The 25,128-nt window shown below is 32.9% G+C and overlaps 1 long non-coding RNA gene across 1 annotated transcript; it reads left to right on the forward strand.

Annotated features, from left to right (window-relative positions):
* The first annotated feature begins 14,780 nt into the window (after positions 1-14,780).
* LOC141527154 (uncharacterized) lies at positions 14,781-24,774 on the forward strand. The gene is made up of 3 exons (XR_012479152.1): positions 14,781-14,921; positions 23,911-24,090; positions 24,594-24,774. It is a non-coding gene; the product is annotated as an uncharacterized LOC141527154 (long non-coding RNA).
* The last annotated feature ends 354 nt before the right edge of the window (positions 24,775-25,128 follow it).

Raw genomic sequence — 25,128 nt, forward strand, 5'->3', positions numbered from 1 at the left:
ATAACAAAAATTTTGAGTTTTATTATTTTCATTTAGCTATTTAAAAATTTCATTAATAATAACAGAAAAACTCAAAATTTATTATTATTATTATTATTATTAAAAATTTTGACATTTCTAAATATATAAGCTCATCCCGATGTTACATTCACCAAGAGCTTTCATTTGAGTATCCACATGCATTTTGATATATTTTTTATATATACATATATATAAATATATATAATATATAAAATATATGAAAAATTGATGTGGGTACTCAAATGAAAGGTCTCGATGAGTGTAATGCCAGGGTGAGCTTATATTTTTAAAAATATCACTAGTTCACAAGATACAAGGTCATTTTCAAAATATTATATAATCATTTAGTTTTTTATCGCGAAATTGTAAAAAATTTTTTTTTTAAATGAATTGTATTACGAGTAAGTGAAAACAGAGACCATTAAATTGAGGAACGTGAAAAAGTAACAAAAATTTGATTACAAGCCGCTAAGAATAAATTTAAAGCTTAACCACGACTCTTAATTTCCTCTTTTATATTTTATATTTTATTGTTTTTTGTTCAAGCTTTTTTTTTTTCAGTTATTTATTCCATATAATACTTTATTTCCTTTTCTCATATTGATTATATATATACTAACCTTAAAATGACCGTCTGGAGATGGCTACTAGGAAAGACACTAACTTAATACCAAAACTGGTCAGTGCAAGGGTATTAAAAAGTACCCATATTATTCCCCATTAAAAATTCTCAACCAGGGGGGTCTCACGTACACATTACTAAGTAAAATTACCGTACAAACAGCTTTGCTCGTCATTGAACATCATAACAAAGAACAAATATCGCCGTACGCAGAATAATATTTATCTTGAGCTTGTGAAACTAAAACTTTTTTTATATCTCGTAATTTATTTTAAACGTTATAAGTACTTTTTACCTTTTAATTCAAAGTTAAGAACCTTGAAAAAAGGTCCTCTCATTCTCATACTTGACTCATAATATCTCAACTCCCCGTTTATTCCTCCTCGGGAATATTTAATTACTTTTTCCACCGGCGATAAATGTTAATTGCAGATGAAGTGGTAATAAGAGAGTGATCCACATCGCAAGCAAGCAAGGTTCACCCAACCTTCTGTGTTTAGAAATGACACCGAGAATTACAATAAGGGAAGACTTATAGTTTGTTTCAAATGAAATAATCTTATAAAATAAATTGAATCAAAAAAATTTTACGAAATATTAAATTAAACATATATAAAAATAATAGCAATACTTCCAAATTGTGACCGTCAATTTTTTTCAGTGTTATTAGACAATCTCAAATTTTGACGTTTAGTCTCTTCACCAATTCAACTTAGCACTAACAAAGTGTCATATCACTTTTGATAAGCCCATAACTAGGTCGTTACAGATGATTGCACTCTACTTTACCTAATACAGGCCAATATTCTCTAGAAAATCGTTCTCCACTCTTCGTCTTGTCCCACAAAGACTAGTGACTGTTTATAGGACAAAACATCGGTTTCGCAGCATAAACTGATGCAAAAAAAAAAATAAAAACGAAAACTACTTCCTCGCACTCTTATACAAGACACAAGAGTAAACTTGAGTTAAGAGTGAGGGTAAGACATAAGGATCTTGAAGGCAAGAGTAAGGGTTCAAGACTGACGAGGGAGAAGCGAATTCGTTTACTTTCTATTACTTTGTTTTATCAAGGAATGAGATCATTACCCTGCCCCGTATCTTCTGCCCTTCTTTTCTGGTCGGGCAAGTGTGGGTGTGGGAGTCTGCTGGCTTGCATCGTTACCTTTCGGCCGACACCCTGGCGGACGTACGGCTGCCTTGCTCCGTTCTTGGTGGAAGCGAAAGAAATACTCCGGGTCCTTGTCGCCTTTAGCGACAGTAATTTTACTTAATTAAATTCCGTTCTTTCTGGCACTGGTGTCCCGAGGCGTTTCGCAATTTCCTCCTGATCTTAGTATGTTTCATTGCGTCAATGGAAATGCGACATTGTTTGGACTTTTCATAGATAATATCCCCGAAAAATTGCCCTTATCACTGAAGTTAAGGAGGTTAAGAATACTAACGCGGTGTCGTTTATTTTTTAATTTTTAATAAAAAAGTTTTGATTATTCACACCTATTTTTCAATGAAATTTAATTTTTTCATTGTATTTTAGATTATTAATTTTGAAATTAAAAAAAAAAAAAAAATTGATTTTCTCTTTAATTAATTTTTCTTATCAATCATCCAAAAAAAAAAAAAAAATAAACTACTTTAAATTCGACACAGCAATAAAATTTTTTTTTACTTCAAATAAATTTTGCTTGCCTCAAAAAATTTTTCGTCTCCATTCGAGTCAATAAAATTTATAAAAATCTTTAATCATGAATACCATTTTAAAGAAAATAATTTTCTTGAGTACAGAGAAAAAAATTCTTGAATTGAGAATAATTTCTTGACTTAAGAATTTTTTCTCTTGACTCAAGAAAATGATTTTTATCAAAATGGAACTCTTGGTTTGAGATTTTTTTTATTGAATTAAGTTAAATTTTTTATTAGTGCACATACAATATTTTTTCGTATACATAACAACAAGCCAATGCAATCATACTCTCTTATGAAAAGTAATATGACAGTATAAGCGATCCCGAGCATGATATCCCCAGAATTACATGTTAAAGTTAAGTTAAATAGCAATAAACCCATGACAAAATGACAATCAGGGTACACCGACATAAATATAGACATATTCGTCGTATCGCGGACTGACGTGGTGAGCTGAGAGTCGAGCAATTTGTCGACAGCTCGTAACGTTAACCTGTGTGTAAGTGTGTACATATATCGGTATAGTATCACAGCAACCGAAGCCGAGCAAAGCGTATGTGGGATATAATAGGGGGTGTGGGCGTAACATGTCGCTCTACTCCGGGTCGTTGCAATCCCGCTAAAGCCCTTACTGATAAGCTCGCCGATAACAGTGAGCTTGAAACTTTCCTAGCCCATCTAGTGTTGCGATTGCATGCCACGGAATTTTCCACTTTCTTTAAAATCCTGCTGGCCAGACTGGAACTCCAAAAAGAGAAGAAGCTTAAGGACGGAATAGAAACTGAGGGCGGGATCTGAGAGTATGGGGCTTTTCTTTTTGAGAAAGACCGAGGGAAAGGACTTGATGTGAGCGTGTGAGTCGCGGGACTATAGTGGTATAACTGGAACTAGTACTAATACTACTTTTAGCTGGTTTATAGGAACGAAAACTAAACGGTGCCGAGAGATAGAGATAGCGTTGACGAATTGTCCGGGTGGTGCCGGCTGTTTAGAGATTTTCACGCCGATAGAGAGAGTTTAAACCGCAAACGTTTGCGTACACCAACAAACTCTCTCTGACAACCATTTCCGGAGATTTCCACTGATTTAGTTTACAAATGCGTGCGTGGCACATATGTATGTTACTCTACATATGTACTACACGCGTCTTTTATGTTCTTGGATTAGGTAACGCCGTTTATTAACACTATCTGGGTGTTTTGTTGTTTGAGTTACGCTTAGACTGAATCGTTTTTTTTTTATTTTTGGCACTTACTAATTTATCAACATTTTTAAAGAGGGTTCACAGAGAAAATTTTTAGTATAGAAGGATTTTTAACGAGTGATAAAAATAATTATGAATTTACAGGCCGTTTAATTTTTTTAAACATCCGTACTAAATTTTGAGCCAAGCAAATTATTTTGAAATTTTTATAAAAAAATTTTTTTTTGATTTTAAGAAAAGTTTGATTGCAAGAAGTATTTTTTCCTGTGTATATAAGCAAACAATTATACTATTTACCTCAAGGATGGAAGCGGCCCCTTATGATACTATTTATTTTATTTGGCTTATTCATTTTGTTGCACAGTTAGTACTGTAGAGCCTTACCACGAATTGAATCTCACGAGAATGAGATGAAAGATATTTATTTATATATATATGAGTAAAAGGTAGGCACGGGCAAATGTTTATGCGAAGCGTGTGTTATACGTGAGTCGGCAAGGGGTGGCGCGCCGGTTTTGCGGAGACCCTTGCATGACATATGATCTTCTATATTGCCAGTACCTATACCATCTACAGGCATACTCACTCTCTCAGTCTCTCCACTTGGTCTAGTCCGATTCTGATTCTGTTTCATGCTTGTAGTGCGAATCCACCAGTGAACTTACAAACACTTGTCATCATACTATATTCATACATGTTTAGTTCCCGTGTATTTGTATAGGCATATAGTTATAGAAGGACATTTGTATATTGAAGTGTTGTGAGTAGTTTGTCTCGCTTGCTCACGACACTCGCCTCTCTACCTTTACTTGTGCTACTCGCGTACCCGCGAACGTTTGTTATCGGGCTTGCACGGCTACATAATATCTCACGGTTAAACCTTGGGTCACGCACCCAACAAATATTCTCTCCTATGTTTAGTTTGAGGTTTCAAGATTATTACTTATTACTTTTATAAAATTGTTTCTTTCAAGATTGATGACTAAATTAAATTATTTCTTGAAGTTTTGGATTTCAATGTTCTTTAGACTGATAAAAATATAACTTGATTATAAATTATAACTTATTTATAAATTTGATCATATAACTGATAATTTTTTTAATTCTCGCAAGAGTTTACATGCAATTTAGAAATCTAAAGAGTTGTTAAGTGTTACGTAGAGAGTTAGAGAAATTGTAAACCTTGTTATGCGGCTTGTTAATCAGTCGATAAAGCGAGCGCCCACACGACACACACGACAGTATGCTTCATACTCACCTTTTCATGACTTCCATGAAGAATGTTGTGATACATTTCTTGTAACTTTTTAATACTTCTACTCTGCTGAGAATTATTACCGGTCATTTTTACTGCGGTAAATTACAAATCACAGAAGCTAATTTATTGCTAATTTTCGCTAATAAAAATAAGATCAAAATTTTTCATTGTTAAGAAAAAAAAAAAAACTTACATATCAGAAAAAGTCACGGTAAATTTTAAGAATCCCACAAAAATGTTACGGAAAATTTATCGCCCTAATAACATATTTAAAAAAAAAAAAAAAAAAAAAAAAAAATGAATCAGGAGAAAATACGAAAATCCACATGTCTATAAAAATAAAAAAGTGAATAGTTTAGGTATTTTATCGTTATGAGTTACAAGTAATAAGTTAGAAGGAATTCGCTGGTATTGTATATCGCTGCCCGATATTAAAATACCAGTGATTGATGCGTATACCGTGCACTGTTATGCGCACGTTACTGTCATCATAGTCCGGCAATACGAGCATTTCTCTCTTAACTTCCCTCGGTAATATTTCCCCTCTCTATCTCGTTCTCGGTTGCCCTTAAAATACGAGGCTTGTCATATACCACGGTGATATTGCATCTTTCTACGATCATGTTTTCTACACTAGCGAGAGCAGCCCCCTCAGCTCAGCTCGGGTTTGTTTCACCCTTCTTCGTGTAGTAGGTACTCCTCCACATCGACATCGAGCTTCTCCACCCAACAACCCCCAGCCGGGTCGCTACAAGACCCACTGGCTATTTATAACCAGCTAAATCACTTTAATCTCTATTTCTGGCATTTTTGGCCTTTTACCTTTTATCGACACTTTGATTCCGGTATTTTATTTTTTTATTTTTTTATTATTATTTTTTTATTTTTTTATTATTATTTTTAATAACGTTGACGTTTAAATTGGGTTCGTAAATTCTCGATTAGATTGCTATCACAGCAACTGCAGTACATTTGACCAGAGAATGAGTGGATAGATGATTTAATTTAAATAGAATTGATTTTGTGATATTTAGTCAGTAGCTTTTGGTGATTTCTCATTGCCAGTCATTAAAATGTATTATAAACACGAGCCGGAATTATCTAACTAAAATACATTCCATGTTCGGTTGTCAATCTGCGGTGGACCATCCAAAAGTATCGATGATACTTTATTGAGGAAAATCGTTGTGAATAATGCTAGCACAGGAAATATATCTTTCGCAATCTGTGCTGTCTAGTGTAGAGCTGCTTAATTTTCGATGTTATTCATTTCAATTGTCATTGACGACTGAAATCAATGTTCAATTCAACAATCCAACGAGAACGGTTAAGTGTTCAAAAGATCACAGAATTCAATTTATCCATTATGGTTCTATCTATATACTTAATTGTGTCATGTATTTCCGCCCTATCACAGTCACTAGTCATTCTTGCAGTCAGCTTACTTCTTTTTTTCGGCACATGCACTGTCATATGATCAATTACTAAATTTTTAGGGTTGTATTATTAGATTGGAATGTTTTAATCAAATTTTTTCCTTGCTATCATTTGCTTCATTCTTTCCAAGATTTATGATTGTAATTGTTAATTTTTTTCTCGTATTGTTAATCATTAGAAAAATTTTTTATTAAACAAAAAAATTTAAAGCTTTGACATTTTTTTTTCCCGATTGAAAAAATTTAATAATTAATTGATTGATATTTTGTTACAATAATAATTATTGAAAAATAATTTTACAAACGGTACTAACGGACATAAAGAAGTGACCAATGATAACAAAATCTGTTGAATTCCCGTAAATAAACGGTGTTATTTTATTGAGTTTATTTACAACCACTAACCATTTGCCGATTAATTTAAAAATATATACGCGATGATATGAAAAAGAGCAAGGGTTACGATAACTATCCTCATAAAGCATCAAGTATAAATAAAATACCTCGAAGCCATTTTTCCATGTTATACATCCATACATACATATTATAAATATATAACCATTACAATTCAACTTATCGGATTTCACGAGATATAATTTCAAATTTACTAAATTATATCATATCATTTCAATGAAATTTAAATCATTTATCCTTCTATCACATTCAGATTTTTGTTCCACTTTCCCAATTCAATTATCACATGTTCATATAATTTAATTTTTAGTTATTCAATAATTCAATACTTTTTTTTTTTGCACAAATTGAAAATTTACTCAGTAATAAAATTATTAATTGAACAACCGTTGAGTTATATTAAATTATGTAATATTAATACTTTTTAAATTTAATTCATAAATCGTAACTTTAATAAACTGTCACACACGCCGAACTGCACGTCAATTAAAATTAAATTATTTTAAAGATAAAATGACTTTAAAATGTCGAGTGTATTTAATTGCATGAATAAAATAAAAATCACTTTGAAATTATGAGAGTTATCTAAATTAAATGAAGAACGGCATGCTTGGAAAAATATTAAAAACTCAGTGAAAAATTGATAGCCCTCGGCGACGAAAAAATAGTTGATATGTCAAAACGATGCAGAAAATGATATGGCTTGAAGTGATGAATTAGAATTTTCGTGTTTAGTTGGTTACGCGTTCTCCTTATTCTCAGCTGGTTGCGTACGTCTGTTTCCACGTTCTTCCGTTCTTCTGGTGCTTGAGTCAGACATTGAGTAAACCCATTCCTCAATCTGTCTTTCATCCTCCTTCTCTCTTCCTCGGATCGTCGAGTTACGAGGGTGTTAAGCCGGGCATCTCGACGTATTTTAAACTTCTTTTGCATATTACATATATTTTCCCTACTCCTCTTCACTTCTGTGTTATGTGTATGTATTTTTTTCACCACTTTGAATTTTATCTGTTTATCTAGAACCGCTGGATTTATTTTTTTTTCTATATTTTATGGTGAATGTAATTATTTTAGTCTTTATTGAATAATTGTTTGATTTTTTTAACTTTAAAAGAAATAATTTTTTATTAATTATTTCATAAAATTTAATTAAATTTAAATTTAATGTCTAAAAAAGTAGGTAATTATTGGCCTAGACTGATGGTGAGGTATGTAAATTAAAGTTTATTTATTAAGCTTTCAGATGCAAATTACAAAAATTTTCCAAGTTATCGCATTCACTAGTTATTTCGCAAAGAAATCATAAAATTGACAATTTTTGAGGATTTTGAAGAATTCAAATTTTTATCATTTCTAAACTATTTAATTTAAAAAAAAATATATAAATATGCAAATTAATCTACTAAAAATCTAAAATCAATATTAACTTTAAAAAAAAATTAAAAAATGTCTATCATCTCTTACCTAATTATCAATTACCAATTACCAACAATAATACCCAAAAATCAATATTAATTGGCAGAAAAAAAGACACTCTCCCCGAGTGAAGCAAACGAAAAAAAAAAAAAAAAAATAACAATATTGTTTGTGTTAACGAGTCTCCGGACATGAGGTGATATAAATATATGTGCTGATAACGGACGAGTGCACGCGTCATGGACGTCCATCGACGAGTAACAACCGATAATCAAAGCTCAAGCCATCCCAAACGAGATAGACATCACCGTTATAAATGTATTTATCTGTGTAGCTGTTGCTATATATATATATATATATATATATATATATATATATATATATATATATATATATATATATATATATATACAGGGTGTCTCTGAAGTGGCGGGAGTAATTGTTGGGGTCGATAGAGAAAAAAATACTGAATCGAAAGTTCCTGAGCCAAAAATTTTTTTGGGCCATAGAATTTGAGTTATGAATTAAAAACGATAGCCAATCAGAAGCGCGCTATTCGAGAAATGAAAATGAGCGGGGAAGTAGAGGAGACGCGAGAGTGAGATGCTGCAATAGCAGCTTACTCGCTCACACAAAGCCGAGCATGAGAGGGGATTGTGACGCTATGAGCCGAGTACGTAAGTGTGAATGAGTGGATGTATGAGGTCGCAAGCGGACGGCTTAATGTATGAGTGTGTGTCCGTGTATCGCAGCATTATTGGAGGCGTTGTAACGCTGAATTAAAGCTAACCGGGTACTCTAAGACAGAGGAAAAAATTTTAATTTTTATTTTTATTCGAAAAAATTTAATAAAAAAAAATAAAAAGGCCCAAGATTTAACCAGACCCACAGAAACGGAGAGTAAATTTTTAATTCTCATTTATTTTGCTGGGGATTATTTTCAAATACAAAAAAAAAAAAAAAAGGCTAAGATTCAACTGGAATCTTAATTGCTTAATAAAAGGAGTAAAGTGTAATGATGTGAATGCAAACTAATAACATTAAAGTAAAGTTATCCTTGAACTGCCGAAACACCTGTAGATTTTTTTGAAATGATTTCTTTGCTAAGAAAAAGGGAAACTAAAATATCAAAATTACTAAAACGTGAATGCCATTTCTTTTTCATATTTTCTTCGACATTTTACCTGTCAGTGAATAAAAAGAATATTTAAATTGAAATATCAAAATTATAAGGACTTGAATTCAATGTTTTGTTAATTTATCATTTGACATTTTACCTATCAATTAAGTGATAAATAATTTAAATTAAAATATCAAAATTATCAGGGCTTGGGTGCGATTACTACTTAATTTGATACTTGGGATTTTACCCGTCAATTCATTAGAAATTTATTTCAATTATAAGATCAAAATTATGAGAACATGAGTGCGATTTATTTTTAATTTATTATTCAGGATTTTAACAGTCAATTGATTGATAAACAACTTTAATTAAAATATCAAAATTATCAGGACCTGAGTTCAATTTTTTTTTTTAATTTATTATTTATTTACCTGTCAATTAATTAAAAATAATTTTTATAAAAATATCAAAATTGTTCGGACTTGAGTTCAATTTTTTTCTTAATTTATAATTTGACATTCTACCTGTTAATTCACCGATAGATAATTCTAATAAAAATATCAAAATTATTCGGACTTGAGTTCAATTTTTTTCTTAATTTATAATTTGACATTCTACCTGTTAATTCACTGATAGATAATTCTATTAAAAATATCAAAATTATTCGGACTTGAGTTCAATTTTTTTTTAATTTATCATTTGACATTTCGCTTGTTGATTAAGTGATTAATAATTTTAATAATAATATCAAAATTATCAGGACTCGAGAGCGATTTTTTTTTAGTATATTTTTTTACATTTTACCTGTCAATTAACTGATAAATAATTTCAATTAAAATATCAAAATTATTCGGACTTGAGTTCAATTTTTTTTTTTAATTTATTAGTTGACATTTTACCTGTTAATTAACTGATAAATAATTTTAATAAAAATATCAAAATTATCAGGACTCGAGAGCGATTTTTTTTTCAATTCCTTATTTGACATTTTACCTGTCAATTAATTAAAAATAATTTTAATTAAAATATCAAAATTATTGGTACTTGAGTTCAATGTTTGTTTTAATTTATTTTTGACATTTTACCTGACGATTAATTGAAAAATTATTTTACAGAATAATTCCCAGCAAAATAAATGAGAAATGAAAGTTTTCCATCCGTTTGGTTGGGTCCGGTTGAGTCTTGGGCAATTCCTTCTGTTTTCAAAAATTATTCCGAGCATAAGAAATAAGTAATAAAAATTTTCTATCTGTTCGTTTTGGTCCGGTTGAGTCTGGGGCCTATTTTCTTTTTTGAAATAATTTTGTCAATTAATAATTGATAATAAATTTTTTCAATCAGTTTTTATCGTCTTGTCAAGATTAGGCTGATTTTTGTTCAATAAATTTTTGTTTGTTATTGAAAAGAGAAAATAAATTTTTTTGCATTCTTCTATTCTTGGCTCTGGTCGAGTCTTGGGCATTTTTTCGTTTTTAAAAATAATTCCTAGCAAAATGAATGGGAAATAAAAGTTTTCGATCCGTTTGTTTGGGTCCGATTGAGTCTGGGGCCTATTAATTTTTTTTTAAGAATAATGTTGTTAATTAATAATTGATAATAAAATTTTTCAATCAGTTATTCGAAGTCTGTTTGAGATTGGGCCTTTCTTTTCAAGGAAAATTAATCTTGGTGATCAAGTAATAAAAAAATTTCTATCCGTTTATTTGGGTCCTGCTGCGTCTTGGGTCTATTTTTTTTTTTTTCTTAATAATTTAGTTAATTAATATTTAGAAATAAAATTTTTCGATTTATCTTTTTCGGGTCCGGTCGAGTCTTGGGCAATTTTTTTGTTTCGAAAAATAATTCCCAACAAAAAAACAGGAATAAAAGTTTTCTTTCCGTTTGTTTGGGTCCAGTTAAGTCTGGGGCCTATTTTCTTTTTAAAAAATTTTGTTGATTAAAAATTCATTATAAAACTTTTCAATTATTTTTCTTGCTCCAGTCGAGATCAGGCCCTTTTTCAAAGGAAAATAATTTTGCTGATTAAAAATAGAAAAACAAAGATTTTCAATTTATTTTATTTCGGGTCTGGTCGAGTCTAGGGCATTTTTATCGTTTTCAAAAATAATTTCCTGCAAAATAAATAAGTAATAAAAATTATTTATCCGTTTGTTTGGGTCCAGTTGAGTCTAGGGCCTCATTTTGTTTTTTTAATTAGTTTTGATGATCAACAATAAAAATAAAATTTTTGGATCATTTTTTCTGGGTCCGGTCGAAATTGAGCCTTTTATTATAAAAAAGTTAATTATGATGATTAAAAATGAATAGTAAAATTTTTTTATTCATCTCCCTTTCGGTCTGATGGAGTCTTGGGCATTTTTTTCGTTTTTAAAGATAATTTCCAGCAAATTAAGTAAGTAATAAAAATTTTCTATCCGTTTGTTTAAGTCCGGTTAAGTCTGTGGCTTATTTTCTTTTTTAAATAATATTTGATTAATAATAAAAAATAAAATTTTTTAATTAGTTTCTCTTAGTCTGTTTGAGATTGGGCCTTGTTTCGAAAAGAAATTAATTTGGCTGATTGAAAATGAAAACAAAATTTTTCAATTTATTTTTTTTTTTGGGTCCGGTCGAGTCTTGGGCGATTTTCTTCGTTTTTAAAATAATTCCCATCAAAATAAATAAGTAATTAAAACTATCTATCTGTTTGTTTGGGTCCGGTTGAGTCTGCGGACTATTTTTTTTTAAATAATTTTGTTGATTGAAAATTAATAATAAAATTTTTAATCATTTTTTTGCTCCAGTCGAGATTGGGCCTTTTTTAAAAGAAACAATTTTGCTGATTGAAAATAAGGAAAAAATTTTTGTACTGTTATTTTTTTGGATCCGATCGAGTCTTGGGCATTTTTTCGTTTTTAAAGATAATTTCCAGCAAATTAAGTAAGTAATAAAAATTTTTATCCGTTTGTTTGGGTCCGGTTGAGACTTGGGCCCATTTATTTTTTTATAATAATTTTGTTGATTGAAAATTAATAATAAAATTTTTCAATCATTTTTTCTTGCTCCAGTCGAGATTGGGCTCTTTTTTAAAGAAAAATAATTTTGCTGATTAAAAATAAAAAATAAAATTTTTCATCCATCTCTTTTTGGATTCCAGTTGAATCTTAGCCTTTTTTTTTTTGTATTTGAAAATAATCCCCAGCAAAATAAATGAGAATTAAAAATTTACTCTCCGTTTCTGTGGGTCTGGTTAAATCTTGGGCCTTTTTTTTTTTTTATTAAATTTTTTCGAATAAAAATAAAAATTAAAATTTTTCCTCTGTCTTAGAGTACCCGGTTAGCTTTAATTCAGCGTTACAACGCCTCCAATAATGCTGCGATACACGGACACACACTCATACATTAAGCCGTCCGCTTGCGACCTCATACATCCACTCATTCACACTTACGTACTCGGCTCATAGCGTCACAATCCCCTCTCATGCTCGGCTTTGTGTGAGCGAGTAAGCTGCTATTGCAGCATCTCACTCTCGCGTCTCCTCTACTTCCCCGCTCATTTTCATTTCTCGAATAGCGCGCTTCTGATTGGCTATCGTTTTTAATTCATAACTCAAATTCTATGGCCCAAAAAAATTTTTGGCTCAGGAACTTTCGATTCAGTATTTTTTTCTCTATCGACCCCAACAATTACTCCCGCCACTTCAGAGACACCCTGTATATATATATATATATATATGTAGATATTACTCTCACAGTGATATATTTTCAGCACCTCACTCTCTCTTTCTGGCGTGCTCACGTTTGCGGCAGATTTAATTTCGCTCCGTGGGGCTATTGGATATCCGGTGTAGTGCACTGAGTAGTATGTAGTGCGCTTTCAACCGACAGGGATATTATTTTATTTACCATTAAACTCATTGGCGAATACATTTGTTATTAATTAATAAAAGGCACCTACCGCGAACAGTGAATCCACATCACATCATATCACTCTTGTGTTGTTATTCATATACATATACATGCATCGTATATATATTGATACATAAACATATAGGGATATTGACGCGGGACGCGGTAATACTTACCCAAGTTTGTCAAATACGTTACACATTACACGTTACACTTCTGTGTATTCATTAATTCGGTCCTCCTTTTCATGGACAGCAACACACATATGTCCACATATATGTAGTCTAGTGAATCTAGAGTCTAGTGCAGAGTTGGTGCATTTGGAAAAGCTATATCTGTTTTATACCGAACATTCGCCAAGTCATCAGCTTCGCAAATCGCGAATCTATCTGTAATGTCATATTGCAGCCTGTGGGGTCAAAATACTGTATAATATAGGTTTTAGTGATCAGAAAATCCCTGGTTTACTCTTCGTATACATACGTGTCATCATCAAACACCAGCGCGATATCAAAACAGCAACCAAAATATAAATATAAATACAAATATAAAATAAAGCATCATCTGCAATGACATTTCACTTTGCTATACTGTAGATATAGTACATTTATACATTGTGTGCGATATAATATTTGTGCGTCTCAATCCAGATGTAGGAAGAGGCATAGATATTTATACTTGTTTTTTTTTTGTTATATTTTTTATTGCCCTCCTGTTTCTGTGTTTTGCTTTTTTGTTCATATTCAGTTTGAAGTTTATTTTTATCCTCGTCAAATATTATCCTACATAGCAGTAACCTCTCTCATCCCTTGGAACTCTCATTGATATGTGTCGATAGTTTGTCATATTTCAAAAATCCCTTAAATCCCGATTTTTCAATTTTTCTGTTTACTTTGCGAGGAAATATATATATGGTAACTATTTAACTGGGATAACGGAACTATGCCTGCTTTTATTAACGCTGAGAGATATTAATTTTTGGTTTTGAAGTTCAATATGTGATATTGAAAAAATTTTTTTTTATTTTTGGAAGGTCTTGTTGGTAAACATTAGTTTTTAATATTAAATATTGATCATTCATGTGGAAATTATCAAAAATTCAAACCTGGTATTTTAATTGAATCAAAAATTAATGAAGTTTTTTTTTTTTTTTTTTTTTTTTTTAATTATTTAGACATTTAAAATTTTTTAATAAAATATCTACCACTTTTAATTTGGTGATAAAAAATAAGAATAAACTAACAGAAAAATTTTCTGATATTTAATAAATATTTCTCATAATTTTAAACAGTTTTACTTAATAAATTAATAAAATTTTTCGAAATAAATGAATTGATTAATTAACAGTTGATCAATTTTTTTATCAGAGTACAAACCAAAATTATATAAATTTGGCTCACCGACAATGAATAAATAGTGAATTTTTCCCGTCTTTTAGTTAAGTGAAAAAGTAATCAGAAACTCGGGGAATTGTTCATCACTCCGGAATAATTTTGCCGGAGCGAGCGATTACCAATTCAAAAAGGCCCAAGCTACAGTTCACAGTCAATGTGATATTCTTTTTCGTTAATTACTAATAATATTCCAGCCGGTCTCTTCCTGCCTATACACACTGGCATGCGGACATTTATACATTTACAGATTTATACATGGATAAAAGACATACATATATAAAATTCACAGCTGGTGAGCCTAGCATTTCTCGAGAGGGTGAAAAATCCAGGAGAAGTACGGAGATACCAAAAGAGATAGAAGTAAAAGACAAACCGGTGGCAGTATCGCATTACCATAGGCAAACTCAGCGACTGAGGATCCTGTCTGGCTTAGCCGAGAAAAATGAATAAAATTATCAGGTCCAACAGAAATTTTAAAATGACGTGCGGCTCTTCAACTTTCTTCCCTACATGTTCACACTTTTATATACATACATCATTCATAAATATATGTATGTCTTTCAAACTAGAGTAAAGTCTGAAAATATTTGCACCAAATTTTTTTACCGGTCTAAATATATACTGACAGAAAAAAATTCTTGATTCAAAAAACTTTTAAAAACGTTTTTATCAAAGAATTTCTTATTTTGAAATTAATTTTTTTAGTGGAGGAAAATTCGAAATTTTTGATCAAAGGTTTAATTATTTTTGTAATTTTTTTATTTTGATATAAATATGACGAAAGAGACCAATTCTTTTTAGCGATTGAATACTACTAGACAAAAACGGCATCGCAAGTACTCGTAAGGCCGTTTCATTTAGAGGGTGTGCCATATAAACAACTATATATCTATATATCATCGCGAAAACGGGGTGAAGGATGGCTAGTATAAGTCAGAATGCGGACAGACGCGTGGTAATGGGGGATGAGAAGTTTAAATGGCTCGTCCGTATGGCGCGTCTCGTCCTCCACCTCCAGCTTTATTCCTCTTTCTGTTCTTCGTCCTTCACCCTCTTTGTTCCGCAAGCTTCTCTCTCTCTCTCTCTCTCTCTCTCTCTCTCTCTCTCTCTCTCTCTCTCTCTGTTGGTTTGCTCGGATTGAATTTGCTTTTCCAGCCACACTGGTGTTAGCAACTACTGCAGCAACATACTACCCTACCAACCCCTTTTCACCCTACATTAGCCTCGCGAGCTTTGAACGCATCCGCCGTGCGACCGCTTACGGGATAACGTTCAGTCAAACCGCGTTATTCAATTTTATTACACGTCGATATTAATTCGTTTATGGCACACGTCCGTTCGTACGGATAATATTTCCGTACGACACTCAGATATACCTAGATGTATATTCTGGACCGAGAATATGTAAAGCAATTTTGTTCCAAACCCGAAAACCATCAGTGTATGCTGCTCGCCGATGTTTTAGTTGCGTAAATTAATATCTTGCCCAAATTGTTAGTATCTAAAGATATTTTCAACTGTTGAAGGGTACGTTTGAGTATATGAATGATTAAAAGGCTTCACCGGATTTCTCGTGGCTGCTTCAGTTTCCGAGCTTAAATTTACCCTGGAAAAATTTGTGATTTGCTTAGTAACTCGTCAATATAATTAATTAATCAACAGAAAATTTTTAATTAATTAAATTTTGATCGAAAGAAAAGAACAGAAAATATGATCGGCTCAAAAAAAATTGATAAAAGCAACAAATTGTCCAGTTCTGGAGAGGAAAGAAGTCAAAACTCGACTACATAGGGTTCTAGGGTGAAACAGCATCAGTATGTGGGTGTGGGATTAATTCGAGCACGAGATCTGAGGGACCACTTTGATGTAATCTGCATTCGGGCTCGGAATAATCGAGAAAAGATTTGACAGCGGGCAGCTGTGGATTTTATCCGGTAATCACCCACTCGGTCAACCGGATGAACCAGCCAGGACTTTAAGGTTTTTGCTACGTCATTCATAACTCCGACCTTAATTCAACGGCCCGGTGATTGGCAAAGTTGGTTAACGCAAACTCACGCTCAAACTTGCCCTGCTATCGCAATAAAGACCGCTTTCAAGATGTATACATCATGGTTGATGGTTGATAGTGTATGCTGCTCCTGGAGTTGAAGATGGAGATGGAGAGCCACGTCGTGGTAAGGAACCGAGAGTGATTTAAGCAGAAGTTCGTAGGGCTGCACAGATGCGACAAATCGACACAAGTTTTGTGGATCATAAGCGTCTATCAGCTACGAGCTACCCGAGAGCAGAAATAGAAGGGGATTACACAAACTCACTAGTGACGCTAACGCCCTCTCATTTGGTGTCTGTTCGACTCATTTAGAAGCTTTTGCCTCATTTGGGGTCTCATTATTTAATGATGCTCAATTTGATATAAATTAGAGCAATTTTGGTAGAAATTACATTGATCCATTGCGTTTTGTGGAGAAATTTATTATATTTTCAAGTCGATTTATATTAATTGAAGAATAAATTGTTTTTCAATGCAGTTATTTTCTCAATTCAAGTTTAAAAAATTTCTTGAGTTGAAAAAGAGAGCTTTTTTAGTCCAATAAAAATAAATTTCAGAAGACCAAATAGTTGTTGGTTAAAGTTAACCTTTTTCCGTATGACGGTCTGAAACGGAAACCATCTAGTGTGATTTATCCATGTAGTGGAAAAAAAAAAAAAAAAAAAAAAAAAAAAGTAAGCAAGAGCAGAAAAAGAAGCATGTAAACCTCAATTCCACATAGTTTGGATTATTGGCGAGGGCATGAAATTTAAACGGAAGTACCCTGGTACGCTCGAAAAGACCAACAAGTCGTTTTCGCGCTTCCCGTTCCAGGACGGTATGAAGACGAGCTCTTTCCAGGGGATTCGTTTCGACGTTAAACGAAACGGAAGCGCCCCGAGCTTCAAGAACGGTGGCTTGCGGTAGAGATACGAGTGAAGAAGAAGAAGCTTAAAAATACGCAATCTCGCAAACCCGTCAGGCTGAAGAATTGAAATACGCGTTCCACCTACTGACTCCCGCTCTTCCCCTTTGATATCGTTTGCCCATAATCATTTAATTTCACCGCAGAAACGACCACCATCTGGAAGTTACCTTCTCCTCATGTAGACGCTTTTTATACGTTTCATCATTTTTCTTTGCCGCGAACCAACAGCTCAAGAAAGTTCTTTAAAAAATGTTATCACGCGTCGCCGATCGCGATTTTTCTTTATTCCTACAAGAAACCGCTTTCTGTCATCTTTTTATACTTCGCCAAATTTTAGGAAATAATTTGCTGTTAAATTTTATTGAATTAAGGAAGTATGAGTGTCACAGCAATTTGAGATTTATTGGTCCAAATTTTTTTATGTAGATTTTGCTTTAAAAAATTTTTTGATTTATTTATTTACTCCCATTTATAATTTTTCAATTAAAGGTAGTATTAAAAATTTCCGACAGGTGGCGCATGGTTCTTGAATCTTTTCATAACTAGAAAGTTAACTATAAAGTATTTTATTCTAAAATAAAAATCATTTTAAAAAATTGTTGATACAAAATAAATTATAGAAAAAAAAATTTAATATTGGATAATACAGTGATAAAATCGAAAATGTTGACTGGATCCAGAAAAATATAAACTGGGGTGTGAGTTTGAGAATTGGATATTATATTATGATATTGCTTTTTATTTTGTTTCATTTTTTGCCTGATAATGTCAGACGACGCGAGACACTTTGGATGCAAACTACGACAGCAACGAATCCAATCGGTTATTGAATCGTTAAGCCTTACAAGACCTTCGAATAAAAAGATCTACATAAAGTTATATAGATATATATATAGATATTACTCGTTGTTTCGCTCCCTTAGAAATAGTCGGAAGTTGGCAGTAAACCCGTGGCTTTAAAGTATGGGTTATTTGTATTCCTAAAGATTCACGTTCCGTGGTGAGTGGTAGTGGGGCGCTGGAGGGTAGAGAGGATGAAGAAGTGCAAATAATATTTTGAAACGTAAAAATGTGTCAAATGGTTGATCCCAGCTGACATTTGAATACACAGGGATATAAAAAAACGGCTCGATCCCCAAGTCCTTTTTTAAGGGGATAACTTAGGGTGAACTTTTCATCCAAACTCATTGGTCATTCCTCATTACTGTCATTTTTATTTTCACTTTACTTTTATTCTTGTATTGTCAATTTATCCAAATTTTATTTATTAAATTTTTCAAATTTTAACTAATATATTGTTTCAAAAAATTAAAACAGACGAAAAAAAAATATTATAGAAATAGTTATGTAAGAAATTACACCGTCATTTTATACTATACTTGAAAAATAATAATAACCAAAAATTACAAGTACTAAATCCCAAAAATAAATAAAACGCAAAAAGAGAGAGACAGCAGCAGTATAAGTTTACAACACCGCGCCGACATGACGATTAAGTGCGTGGTTTAACGATCGATGAAACTTACGATCGGCTGAGAAAGCTAATGGTGAGTGGCCCATCGTTATCTTCTTTTTGTAACTCCTTCAACTTCTTTTAGTTCTTTATTCATCATTTTATTTTATTTATCTCCGCTAAACTCTTCAAAGTAACCAACAAACACACAACTCTCGGTATTATATCTTTGTATTCTTCCTTGCCTCCTGCAGCAGTCATCCTATGAGCACATGAGCACATATATAAATTCTGCTACCCAGAGTGTATCACTATGACCATCGATAGGAACTAAACTGGTTAATGGACTCCTCAGATCTTACCAAGTCAATACATTTACAAGCTAGTTTCAAATTATTGTGATTTCTTATCCTTATATTCATTCGATTATTTTTTTAGTAACCTTTATTTGCAACCTCGATTCTAAAAAAATAAAAAATCATAAATTTTTTTCTATAGCAATGAAGAGAACTTCATTAAAATATTAATTGTTGAAATATGAATTGAATTATCAATAGGAAAAAAATTTATAATGAAGATAATAAAAATCCTCAAGATTAAATAGCAATCTAAATAGGTATTAAAATTGTAAAAAAAAAAAAAAAAAAAAAAAAATATTGAAAGAAGATAGTTTAAAATCGTGTAATTGGTGATGATCTTAACATTCTTGCAAAAGTGGTAATGAAATTTAAAATGAACTCGATTTAATAGTATCGTAAATACCGGCTTATTAGCTATATATTATTAGTTAAGTCAACCGTTGTATTGTATCCACATCCGGCGACATTGACGTGGATGCAAATTTGCAACTTTGTTGCCAACATACGAGCATACTTGTCCTGCACCAGCGTGAGATGTGGTCCGTCAAAAAGCTATAAAATCTTGCAAGGCCACGTCGTTGGACTTATACCAACTCACTTCTGTTTTATTTTTATTTTATCCGAGGATAAGATTTTTTACAACACAATGAAGAAGAATCTTCATTACATTACACGCTGCCTTGTGCTTCATTTTGGCCGTTATCCACTTCCATTTTATTTGCCCAGCTTCGAGTGATTAGCCCGAAAAAAATACCGCAAAAAAGTGATAATGGCAACGATGATAATGATTACAATAATAAAGATAAAGATAAAGGTTTCGGGCGGATCTGACCGAAATACATAATAAACTCGGAGTTCGCGAATCGCTCCCGATTGCGGTCTCATCCTCATAACTCGAGTGCATCGTTCAATTAAGGATTCGAGGATAGTATCCTTGCCTTTCATATCTGTGCCAGAAGATGTTCACACAAGCCAGTGTGTATATACTTGCAACGGGTGTGGATTGCGATCGAAAACGATTGAGTGGAGTGGAGTGTAGCGATAAAAAATAAAAAATAAAAAACAAGAGCATTGAGGATGGAAGGAAGCATTATCCTCGCGAGAATGCAATCGACAGAGTTTTCGTTTATCGATCCACTTCTCCTTTATTTCTCGTCTTGTTTTCTCGGGTCCTCGCTTTTGCCGGGCTCTTAATAGAGAGGATGTGTTTATTTCAATGAGTGTACCGGTGTAAGGAAGGATTTTTTATGGGAATATCCCTGGGACGCAGGAGGAACTATAATACTTATTATATTGAAGGCAGATATCGAGGAACGGTTAATAACTTGCGAATTGCGTGCAACAAGCTGTTATTATAGTTTCTACTCTGCGACTTCTTGATGTCTCTTTCTGGTTCGATTTATCTCATTTGTATGTACGCCTGCTTGGAGCTTCTTTTTTACTCGTTATTATATTAATAAATCCAGATAAATATTTTGTTAATTAACGTTTAGGATTTAAATGCTTTGATGTTAATCTTTTTGTTAATTAATTGAGATAAGAGTCGGCTCTTAATGGAAAAGTTTTCGAAGTTGATGTGATGAGATTTTTATTTTAATGGGACATTTTTTTTCTACTGAAGATATTTTATTAAAATATTTGATAAAATTTATCAATTTGTTAAAAAACTGTTTAAAATTATCCTAAGTCGATATGATTGAGCGAAAAAAAAATTTTTTTTCAAAAATATTCTCTAATACAAAAAACAGAAAAAAAAAGTCTTGTCTGCATGTTGACAAAGGCAATCTAAAGTTATTAAATCTTTGTAAAAAGAAAAAAAAAAAAAGTCCGACTAGCATCAGAAAACGGTGGTCTATCTTCGTCATAGGAAGCCCTATCTGCGGTTGATGACGGTCAGAAAAGTCGTGGTTCGGTTTTGTGTATCCCACTCTAGTGTATACCAGTATCCTGAGGACTTGTCACCCCATTGCACGCGTCCCGGATGCCCGGGTATAATTTATCCCGTTATGCTAATCGAGACGATTTGTCTAAATTAAAAGGCGCTCGTCGTTGATCCGCGGTCAGGTTCCCATTTTCGCTTGTCCTACCGAGTGTCTCTTTCGCCACCTCCATTTATTTAATGCTTTTCTCTTTTTCTCTTATCGTTGTCATCCTGACCTTCTACACACATGTATTCACACACACACACACACACACACACACACACACACACACACACACACACACACACACACACACACACACACACACACACACACACACACACACACACACACACACACACACACACACACACACACACACACACACACACACACACACACACACACACACACACACACATTAAAACATATATTTATTTAGGGGATGGTATCTGGAACAAATAAAAGAAACAACAAAAAAGGCGGGTGTGGTCATACAGTTAAGCGAACAACAGAAGAACAGCACAAACACAACGGACTTTACGCGACTAGTGGCGTTTCCCGGGGGAATGATACTCGCGTTATCATAGTAAATCCCCGCGGATGATGAGACTTTAGTTTATTGTTCGTGGATGTCAGGACAGTCGACATCGGCGATGTTAAAGGAGAAAAAAGGAGAAACCGAAATATTCCTCGGTGTTTCTTGGGAAGGAAACAGTTATAGTTCTATAGCAGTAATAGAGGATGAAAATACACTGATGTAGGATTTGTTTCTTTGGTACTTTTTCATCCCCTTCAACACCGGTAGATGGTCAGTCTCTAAATCCTACCTCCTACATGACTAGACTACATCATGACTTTCTTCTGTCCAAAATATGGATTGTATAGATGTATATATGTAAATGGATAAATAACACATGCACTGGTCACCACATACACCCACTCAAATCGCTCCAATCTTTTTGAACCCTTCGGGATACATGCCGATCAACAATTTTATTCATGAATACCAATATTATATCTTTACTTGCCTTTTTGATATTTCTTCGGCTTCGGAAATCTTATTTTGTTTTACAGTGCATGGATATTATGACAAAAATGAAATTTATCGACTTTTTTTATTTTACTATTGGCTTAATTGTCATCTATCCAAAATTTATTTTTGGTTTGAGATATTTTGTTCAAATTAATTTAAAAAAGTACAAAATTTTAATTTGAAATTTTTTAAAACAAAATTTTGTGCCCCAACAAATAAAAAAAATTTTTTACAAAATAATTTATTAATTTTTTGGAGAAAAAAATGATTCTATAAAAAAATACAAACCCATTTTTATCACTAGCACAAGTCGATTGACCGTCCAATCTACAAGTGCGTCTTTATCAGCGATTAATGGCTGAAAATTATCAGAGGGTTATCAGAGGGTTGCCGCTTGGGGCACTAACATAAGTGAACACCAAACGAGGATATTGGATATTATCACGCCCGCATGGCCACCCGAATCGACAACTAAAGGTCGTTGAGTTTGGTGTGTCCCTCATCACCAGCACTTACACTCTTTACCTCGCACTAGTTCAGTGAACTTATCTATCGTATCTCATTTATGTAGATAAGAGACAAGGTGTATCAGTATTAGAGCGTGCCATTATCCTGCCTAAAAAAAGGACACGCCAAGGAACAAGAAGATGGAGGAAGAAGGCCAAGGACCCGGTTGAAAAGCATGTCTTCTATTCATCCGGGCCACTCTATGTATATATGTATATAAATATCCTCAGGATCCCACGGGATACAGGATACCGAGCAGAGAGCTCGCGTCGTCAAGACGTTTGTACTAAGCCGTATAAATCTGGGCATCTTACAGCGGCATAAGTCTTAGGATTAACACGCTCTCTCGAAGGATCTCTCACCACTCGGCAAACCAACCTCATTCATCCTACCACGTCTCTTTCTTCACAAATAAATGTATACATATATATTAAGAAGTATCCTACTGGAAATAAAGTGCCGACGTGTCATTTCATTTAAAATTAAAAGATGTTAATTTCCAGCAATAAGTAGACTCACTTCTAGGCATCTGAATCGCCGCCTGCTTACTCCCTAATCTGCTCGATTTATCCGCTTATGAGATAAAACCTCGCGGGAAATGACTAATCGAAATTTTGTCTCCGAGATTACGTTGTATGTTAATATAGATGGAAGAAAATTATATTGTTAATTCATGTCGGATTTGTAGGAATAACTCGATCCAAAATATATTTTTGTATAGTTTTATACAATCCATTTTTCCAATGGAAAATTTTTCATTGACTATTTACATTTTTTTTCCAAGTAAATTACAAATTTTTTTCACATGCTGTTTAAATTTTTTCCACGAAAATTTGACTTTTTTTCCAGAAACTAAATTTACTAATCTTAGCTTTCTTCCAAAACATCTTCATCTCTTGTTGTTAATTTTTAGTGTCAAAATTAAATGGTAAAGGATTTTCACAAGAGTAAAACTGTAAATTTAACAAATATTGTTTCCATGTAAAAATAAATTGAAAAAAAAAAAAAAATCTAGAGAAAAGTATAGTGTTAAAAAAATATGACTATCTGGTTAGTATTCTTGGGTGAACCCGAGGCGACGATCAAGGGATATAGTCGGTAGAATGTAGTACGTAGTTTGTAGTGAATATGTAGGGTCAGAGGGTTGAGGGGTAAGGACTACGTACACATATACTCTATATTCTAAACTATACGTCTGTATGTATCTGTAGTAGTATAGGGGTTCGGATTCAGAGGATACAGGTTTCCCGGGGGCGGCTGATGAGGTATTGATGATAGGATCGCGTCAACACCAGCTGAGCCAATTACATGCCTAAATCTCCTACAACTCAGCACCCAACGCTATCACTTCTCTTCTCTTCTCTTCTGTCAAACCGACGACAGAACGCGAGGTGATGTAACAAAGTACAGAGCAGAGTAGCAAACCCCCGCGGCTATTTGCTATACCGGACCTGGGATCTGGGATATCGATGATGTCGATCTTCAGCCCTCCGCTGTTTAGATCCTTCAAATCGGTTAGCTAATTAACGACGTTTAGCTTGGCTATTTATTTACGAATAAAATTTTTTCTTTCAATATTTCGTGTGTTTAATCTTCAAATTTTAGGCTAAATATTGGAGATATAAAAAAATGATAAGAGACCTTTTTGATTGGAAATTTAATTCTTTACAAAAGAAAACTTTAATTTTTCCTTAAATCGCATTTTTGAGCCAGAATTTGAATTTATAAGTAAAACTTAATAATTTAGAACAAAATTAAATTAATTATTAATTAGTAATAAATTAAAAAAATTTACTATGTAACTCTTGTTTTAAAATAGAGATCAAAAATTTGTCTCTAAAACTAAAAATGTTAAAAAATAAAAACTAACATAAATTTTCTATTTTTGTTTCAGGTAAGTTACCCAGACATTTCATTTCTTTTATCACATCGGATCATTTAGCTTGAGATGGAACAAGAGGCACTTGGGCTTGTGTATCTAAACCGTATGTAGCAAGGGTGTTGTGCGTCATATAACTAAAGCACCCAAGAATAAAGAAGCGTATACAAATACATATATCTGTAGAGGATGGTAAGTTTTAAAAGTTAAAAAGAGAGTGAAAGAGCGGGACCATTTGTCCCGAAACGGAAGCCCGAGAGCCGGTTCCGAATAACAAAGTGCCAGAGAATAACAAACGCGTGGCTACATTGAAATGGCCCGCCAGCCGTATCTCATACTCTGCCTCCACCTTCCGCACATATACATATACATATACATATACATACACATACACATATGGCAGAGTGAGAAGGGGCTAATATAAAATAAGCTCGAGAACGAGAAGACTACTATACTATACTATTCTTCATGGGGCCAGAGGACCAAAGTCGTAAACAGAAAACGAATAGAGAAAGACTAGACTATACTAAAAGAATAGCCAGAAGAGCTC

Source organism: Cotesia typhae, unplaced genomic scaffold (genome assembly GCF_013202065.1).
Source record: "Cotesia typhae breed Kobodo isofemale line unplaced genomic scaffold, CoteBio_Ctyphae contig_4, whole genome shotgun sequence".
Lineage (NCBI taxonomy): Eukaryota > Metazoa > Arthropoda > Insecta > Hymenoptera > Braconidae > Cotesia > Cotesia typhae.